Raw genomic sequence first — 7,758 nt, 5'->3', positions numbered from 1 at the left:
ATGACCTGTTGTCCAGTGGGTAGACGGGACCGGATCCGATGCCCTGTTGTCCGGTGGACAGATGGGCCCCGATCCGATGACCTGTTTTCCGGTGGGAAAACGGGACTGGATCCGATGACCTATTGTCCGGTGGGCAGACGGGCCCCGATCCGATGACCTGTTGTCCGGTGAGCACATGGGCCCGGATCCAATGACCTGTTGTCCGGTGGGCAGACGGGCCCGGATCCGATAACCTGTTGTCTGGTGGACAGATGGGCCCCGATCCGATGACTTGTTTTCCGGTTGGAAAACGGGACTGGATCCGATTACCTATTGTCCAGTGGGCAGATGGGCTTCAATCCGACAACCTGTTGTCCGGTGGACAGATGGGCCCCGATCCGATGACCTGTTTTCCGGTGGGAAAACGGGACTGGATCCGATGACCTGTTGTCCGGTGGACAGATGGGCCCCGGTCCGATGACCTGTTGTCCGGTGGACAGATGGGCCCGATCTGATGACCTGTTTTCCGGTGGGAAAACGGGACGATGACCTGTTTTCCGGTGGGAAAACGGGACTGGATCCGATGACCTGTTGTCCCGTGGACAGATGGGCCCCGATCCGATGACCTGTTTTCCTATGGGAACACGGGACTGGATCCGATGGCCTATTGTCCAATGGGCAGACGGGCCCCGGTCCGATGACCTGTTGTCCGGTTGGCAGATGGGCCCGATCTGATGACCTGTTTTTCGGTGGGAAAACGGGACTGGATCCGATGACCTGCTGTCCGGTGGGCAGATAGGTCATCGGATCCGATGACCTGTTGTCTGGTGGACAGATGGGCCCGATCTGATGACCTGTTTTTCGGTGGGAAAACGGGACTGAATCCGATGACCTGCTGTCCGGTGGGCAGACGGGCCCGGTTCCGATGACCGGTTGTCCGGTGGGCAGATGGGCCCCGATCCGATGAACTGTTTTCCGGTGGTAAAACGGGACTGGATCCGATGGCCTTTTGTCCGGTGGGCAGACGGGCCCCGATCCGATGACCTGTTCTCCAGTGGGTAGACGGGACCGGATCCGATTAACTGTTGTCCGGTGGACAGATGGGCCCCGATCCGATGACCTGTTGTCCGGAGGGCAGACGGGCCCGGATCCGATGACCTGTTGTCCGGTTGGAAAACGGGACTGGATCCGATGACCTATTGTCCGGTGGGCAGATGGGCTTCAATCCGACAACCAGTTGTCCGGTGGACAGATGGGCCCCGATCCGATGAACTGTTTTCCGGTGGGAAAACGGGACTGGATCCGATGACCTGTTGTCCCGTGGACAGATGGGCCCCGATTCGATGACCTGTTGTCCGCTGAGCAGATGGGCCCTGATCCGATGACCTGTTGTCCGTTGGGCAGACGGGCCCGGATCAGATAACCTGTTGTCTGGTGGACAGATGGGCCCCGATCCGATGACCTGTTGTCCGGCTGGAAAACGGGACTGGATCCGATGACCTATTGTCCGGTGGGCAGATGGGCTTCAATCCGACAACCAGTTATCCCGTGGACAGATGGGCCCCTATCCGATGACCTGTTTTCCTGTGGGAAAACGGGACTGGATCCGATGACCTGTTGTACAGATGGGCCCCGATTCGATGACCTGTTTTCCTATGGGAAAACGGGACTGGATCCGATGGCCTATTGTCCGGTGGGCAGACGGGCCCCGGTCCGATGACCTGTTGTCCGGTGGGTAGATGGGCCCCGATCCGATGACCTGTTGTCCGGTGGGCAGACGGGCCCGGATCCGATGACCTGCTGTCCGGTGGACAGATGGGCCCCGATCTGATGACCTGTTTTCCGGTGGGAAAACGGGACTGGATCCAATGACCTGTTGTCCGGTGGGCAGATGGGTCCCGATCCGAAGACCTGTTGTCCGGTGGGCAGACGGGCCCGGATCCGATGACCTGTTGTCCGGTGGAGAGATGGGCCCCGATCCGATTACCTGTTTTTAGGTGGGAAAACGGGACTGGATCCGATGACCTGTTGTCCAGTGTTCATATGCACCCCGATCCAGTGACCTATTGTCAGGTGGGCAAACGGGCCCGGATCCGATGACCTATTGTCCCATGGACAGATGGGCCCCGATCCGATGACCTGTTTTCCGATGGGAAAACGGGTCTGGATCCGATGGCCTATTGTCTGGCGGGTAGACGGGCCCCGATCCGATGACCTGTTGTCCGGTGGGCAGATGGGTCCCGATTCGATGACCTGTTGTCCGGTGGGAAAACGGGACTGGATCCGATGACCTGTTGTACAGTGGGCATATGCTCCCCGATCCGATGACCTATTGTCAGGTGGGCAAATGGGCCCGGATCCGATGACCTGTTGTCACGTGGACAGATGGGCCTCGATCCGATGACCTGTTTTCCGGTGAGTAAACGGGACTGGATCCGATGGCCTATTGTCCGGCGGGCAGACGGGCCCCGATCCGATAACCTGTTGTCCGGTGGGCAGATGGGCCCCAATCCAATGACCTGTTGTCCGGTGGTCAGAAGGGCCCGGTTCCGATGACCTGTTGTCCGGTGGACAGATGGGCCCTGATCCGATGACCTGTTTTCAGATAGGAAAACGGGACTGGATCCGAAGACCTGTTGTCCAGTGGGCATATGAGCCGCCATCCGATGACCTATTGTCAGGTGGGCAAACGGGCCCGGATCCGATGACCTGTTGTCCGGTGGACAGATGAGCCCCGATCCGATGACCTGTTTTCAGATGGGAAAACGGGACTGGATCCGATGACCTATTTTGTTCGGTGGGCAGACGGGCCCCGATCCGATGACCTGTTGTCCGGTGAGCAGATGGGCCCTGATCCAATGACCTGTTGTCCGGTGGGCAGACGGGTCCTGATCCGATAACCTGTTGTCCGGTGGACAGATGGGCCCCGATCCGATGACCTGTTTTCCATTGGGAAAACGGGACTGGATCCGATGAACTGTTGTCCAGTGGGCATATGCGCCCCGATCCGATGACCTAATGTCAAGTGAGCAAACGGGCCAGGATCCGATGACCTGTTGTCCCGGGGACAGATGGGCCCCAATCCGATTACCTGTTTTCCGATGGGAAAAAGGTACTGGATCCGATGGCCTATTGTCTTGCGGGCAGACGGGCCCCGATCTGATGACCTGTTGTCCGGTGGGCAGATGGTTCCCGATCCGATGACCTGTTGTCCGGTGGGAAAACGGGACTGAATCCGATGACCTGTTGTCCGATGGAGAGATAGGCCCTGATCCGATGACCTATTTTCAGGTGGGAAAACGGGACTGGATCCGATGACCTGTTGTCCAGTGGGCATATGCGCCCCGATCCGATGACCTAATGTCAGGTGGGCAAACGGGCCCGGATCCGATGACCTGTTGTCCGGTGGACAGATGGGCCCCTATCCGATGACCTGTTTTCCGGTGGGAAAACGGGACTGGATCCGATGGCCTATTGTCCGGTGGGCAGAAGGGCCCCGATCCGATGACCTGTTGTCCGATGGGCAGATGGGCCCCGATCCGATGACCTGTTGTCCGGTGGGCAGACGGGCCCGGTTTCGATGACCTGTTGTCCGGTGGACAGATGGGCCCCGATCCGATGAGCTGTTTTCAGGTGGGAAAACGGGACTGGATCAGATGACCTGTTGTCCAGTGGGCGTATGAGCCCCGATCCGATGACCTATTGTTAGTTGGGCTAACGGGCCTGGATTCGATGACCTGTTGTCCGGTGGACATATGGGCCCCGATCCGATGGCTTGTTGTCCGGTTGGAATACGGGACTGGATCCGATGACCGGTGGGCTTCAATCCGACAACCTGTTGTCCGGTGGACAGATGGGCCCCGATCCGATGACCTGTTTTCCGGTTGGAAAACGGGACTGGATCCGATGACCTGTTGTTCGGTGGGCAGACGGGCCCGGTTCCGATGACCTGTTGTCCGGTGGACATATGGGCCCCGATCCGATGACCTGTTTTCCGGTGGGAAAACGGGACTGGATCCGATGGCCTATTGTCCGGTGGGCAGACGGGCCCCGATCCGATGACCTGTTGTCCAGTGTGCAGATGGGTCCCGATCCGATGACCTGTTGTCCAGTGGGCAGACGGGCCCGGATCCGACGACCTGTTGTCCGGTGGACAGATCGGCCCCGATCCGATGACCTGTTTTCAGATGGGAAAACGTGACTGGATCCGATGACCTATTGTCCGGTGGGCAGACGGGCCCATATCCGATGACCTGTTGTCCGGTGAGCAGATGGGCCCTGATCCAATGACCTGTTGTCCGGTGGGCAGAGGGGCCCGGATCCGATAACCTGTAGTCCGGTGGACAGATGGGCCCCGATCCGATGACCTGTTGTCCGGTTGGAAAACGGGACTGGATCCGATGACCTGTGGTCCAGTGGGCATATGCGCCCCGATCCGATGACCTATTGTCAGGTGGGCAAACGGGCCCGGATCCGATGACCTGTTGTCCCGTGGACAGATGGGTTCCAATTCGATGACCTGTTTTTCCATGGGAAAACGGGACTGGATCCGATGGCCTATTGTCCGGTGGGCAGACGGGCCCCGATCCGATGACCTGTTGTCCGGTGGGCAGATGGGTCCCGATCCGATGACCTGTTGTCCGGTGGGCAGAAGGGCCCGGATCCGATGACCTGTTGTCCGGTGGGCAGATGGGCCCCAATCCGATGACCTGTTTTCCGGTGGGCAGATAGGTCCCAATCCGACAACCTGTTGTCCAGTGGACAGATAGGCCCCGATCCGATGACCTGTTGTCCGGTGGGCAGATGGGTCCCGATCCGACAACCTGTTGTCTGGTGGACAGACGGGCACCGATCCGATGACCTGTTGTCCGGTGGACAGATGGGCCCCGATCCGATGACCTGTTTTCCGGTGGGAGAAAGGGACTGGATCCGATGACCTGTTGTCCAGTGGGCATATGCACCCCAATGCGATGACCTATTGTCCGGTGGGCAAACGGGCCCGGATCCGATGACCTGTTGTCCGGTGGACAGATGGGCCCCGATCCGATGAACTGTTTTCCGGTGGGAAAACGGGACTGGATCCGATGGCCTATTGTCCGGTGGGCAGACGGGCCCCGATCCGATGCCCTGTTGTCCAGTGGGCAGACGGGACCGGATCCGATGACCTGTTGTCCGGTGGACAGATGGGCCCCGATCCGATGACCTGTTTTCAGGTGGGAAAACGGGACTGGATCCGATGACCTATTGTCCGGTGGGCAGACGGGCCCCGATCCGATGACCCATTGTCCGGTGAGCAGACGGGCCCTGATCCGATGACCTGTTGTCCGGTCGGCAGACGTGCCCGGATCCGATAACCTGTTGTCTGGTGGACAGATGGGCCCCGATCTGATGACCTGTTGTCCGGTTGGAAAACGGGACTGGATCCGATGACCTATTGTCCGGTGGGCGGATGGGCTTCAATCCGACAACCTGTTGTCCGGTGGACAGATGGGCTCCGATCCGATAACCTGTTTTCCGCTGGGAAAACGGGACTGGATCCGATGACCTGTTGTCCAGTGGGCATATGCGCCCCGATCCGATGACCTATTGTCAGGTGGGCAAACGGGCCCGGATCCGATGACCTGTTGTCCCGTGGACAGATGGGCCCCGATCCGATGACCTGTTTTCCTATGGGAAAACGGGACTGGATCTGATGGCCTATTGTACGGTGAGCAGACGGGCCCCGGTCCGATGACCTGTTGTCCGGTGGGCAGACGGGCCCGGATCCGATGACCTGTTGTCCGGTGGACAGATGGGCCCCGATCTGATGACCGGTTTTCCAGTGGGAAAACGGGACTGGATCCGATGACCTGTTTTCCAGTGGGCATATGCACCCCGATCTGATGACCTATTGTCAGGTGGGCAAACGGGCCTGGATCCGATGACCTGATGTCCGGTGGACAGATGGGCCCCGATCCGATGAACTGTTTTCCGGTGGGAAAACGGGACTGGATTTGATGGCCTATTGTCCGGTGGACAGACGGGCCCCGATCCGATGACCTGTTGTCCGGTGGGCAGATGGGCCCTGATCCGATGACCTGTTGTCCAGTGGGCAGACGGGCCCGGATCTGATGACCTGTTGTCCAGTTGACAGATGGGCCCCGATCCGATGACCTGTTTTCAGGTGGGAAAACGGGACTGGATCCGATGACCTATTGTCCGGTGGGCAGACGGGCCCCGATCCGATGACCTGTTGTCCGGTGAGCAGATGGGCCCCGATCCAATGACCTGTTGTCCGGTGTGCAGACGGGCCCGGATCCGATAACCTGTTGTCCGGTGGACAGATGGGCCCCGATCCGATGACCTGTTGTCCGGTGAGCAGATGGGCCCCGATCCAATGACCTGTTGTCCGGTGTGCAGACGGGCCCGGATCCGATAACCTGTTGTCCGGTGGACAGATGGGCCCCGATCCGATGACCTGTTGTCCGGTTGGAAAACGGGACTGGATCCGATGACCTATTGTCCGGTGGGCAGATCGGCTTCACTCCGACAACCTGTTGTCCGGTGGACAGATGGGCCCCGATCCGATGACCTGTTTTCCGGTGGGAAAAAGGGACTGGATCCGATGACCTGTTGTCCAGTGGGCATATGCGCCCCGATCCGATGACCTATTGTCATGTGGGCAAACGGGCCCGGATCCGATGACCTGTTGTCCCGTGGACAGAAGGGCCCCGATCCGATGACCTGTTTTCCTATGGGAAAACGGGACTGGATCCGATGGCCTATTGTCCGGTGGGCAGAAGGGCCCCGGTCCGATGACCTGTTGTCCGGTGGGCAGATGGGCCCCGATCCGATGACCTGTTGTCCAATGGGCAGACGGGCCCCGATCCGATGACCTGTTGTCCGGTGGGCAGATTGGCCCCGATCCGATGACCTATTGTCAGGTGAGCAGATGGGCCCTGATCCAATGACCTGTTGTCCGGTGGGCAGACGGGCCCGGATCCGATATCCTGTTGTCCGGTGGACAGATGGGCCCCGATCCGATGACCTGTTGTCCGGTTGGAAAACGGGACTGGATCCGATGACCTATTGTCAGGTGGGTAAACGGGCCCGGATCCGATGACCTGTTGTCCAGTGGGCAGATGGGTCCCGATCCGATGACCTGTTTTCTGATGGGAAAACGGGACTGGATCCGATGGCCCATTGTCTTGCGGGCAGACAGGCCCCCGATCCGATGATCTGTTGTCCGGTGGGCATATGAGCCCCGATCCGATGACCTATTGTCAGGTGGGCAAACGGGCCCAAATCCGATGACCTGTTGTCCGGTGGACATATGGGCCCCGATCCGATGACCTGTTTTCCGATGGGAAAACGGGACTGGATCTGATGGCCTATTGTCCGGTGGGCAGACGGGCCCCGATCCGATGACCTATTGTCCAGTGGGCCGATGGGTCCCGACCCGATGACCTGTTGTCCAGTGGGCAGATGGGCCCAGATCCGATGACCTGTTGTCCGGTGGACAGATGGGCCCCGATCCGATGACCTGTTTTCAGATGGGAAAACGGGACTGGATCCGATGACCTATTGTCCGGTGGGCAGACGGGCCCCGATCCGATGACCTGTTGTCCGGTGAGCAGATGGGCCCTGATCCAATGACCTGTTGTCTGGTGGGCCGATGGGTCCCGACCCGATGACCTGTTGTCCAGTGGGCAGATGGGCCCAGATCCGATGACCTGTTGTCCGGTGGACAGATGGTCCCCGATCCGATGACCTGTTTTCCGGTGGGAAAACGGGACTGGA

Source organism: Phyllobates terribilis, unplaced genomic scaffold (genome assembly GCF_046119375.1).
Source record: "Phyllobates terribilis strain yellow unplaced genomic scaffold, ASM4611937v1 Scaffold_162__1_contigs__length_4246735, whole genome shotgun sequence".
In the NCBI taxonomy this organism is placed as follows: Eukaryota; Metazoa; Chordata; class Amphibia; order Anura; family Dendrobatidae; genus Phyllobates; species Phyllobates terribilis.
Note: the sequence above shows the minus strand (reverse complement) of the source record.